The sequence below is a fragment of the Aedes albopictus genome, chromosome 2, assembly GCF_035046485.1.
Source record: "Aedes albopictus strain Foshan chromosome 2, AalbF5, whole genome shotgun sequence".
NCBI classification, from domain to species: Eukaryota; Metazoa; Arthropoda; class Insecta; order Diptera; family Culicidae; genus Aedes; species Aedes albopictus.
In genome coordinates this window covers 248,035,545-248,036,434 of record NC_085137.1, presented here as the reverse complement: position 1 = coordinate 248,036,434, position 890 = coordinate 248,035,545, and positions in this window count along the sequence as shown.

Here is an 890-nt window from a genome sequence, read left to right as displayed (position 1 = left end):
CAATAATTCGGTTTTTTTTGACAAATTCATAAATACCTATAAACAAGTATTGGGAACCACTATTAGTTAAATCTAAGGTGTCCTCTATAGTCACCGAATTAACATGATAAGAGAATACGATCTACTCAATAGTGGACCCCAACCCGCGGGGTCTACTATATAATAATTTGAGCCAAATTTGTGCCAGATTTGAAATGATTATTTTATGGGAAAATAAAGGTGTTTTCTTACTGTTTATGTAAGCAATTTGTAGGAAAAACATGGAAATTGTTATGCAATCGTTGATAAAGACAATTCAGTTAGGATATCAAACTGTTTTTTCACGATCAGAGCAATTTTCAGCTACTAAGGGGTCCACTGTTGGTTAATATACTCTATATTTTAACAAATCTTTTTTTATATTATTTGTCTTTTTCCACTAGTACATCTTTTATGCCATTTGCTAAGGGTGCATAAACTGAAAATGGACACAACAAAAAAAAAAAAAAAAAAAAAAAAACAGAACATACAATGAGGAAGTTTTTTTTGTAAAAATTAAGTTAACACTTTGAATGAAGGACTCAAATTCTAGAGAAGAGGATTATCTCCTGGGGGTTCGAGATAAGGCCAAGGGGATTTCCTGCGGTGTTTCAGGGGAATCTAAAAGGAGGCGGTTCCAAGGTGTCTCAGGGATATTTAGTGGGACTTCAGGAGAATTTGAGAAGGTTTAAGATGGTTTCAAGGAAAGTTATCCCTTTATGGTGGGCTTTTCGATCAGGTTAAATTATAGGCGGGGTGATACTATTTCATCCGACGTTTCGACCCTCGGTTTGGGTCTTCTTCAGGGAGGTTATAGGGATATCGCTACGTTTGTATCGCCGGTTGCTGGACATAGGGATCAGTCCCATGCC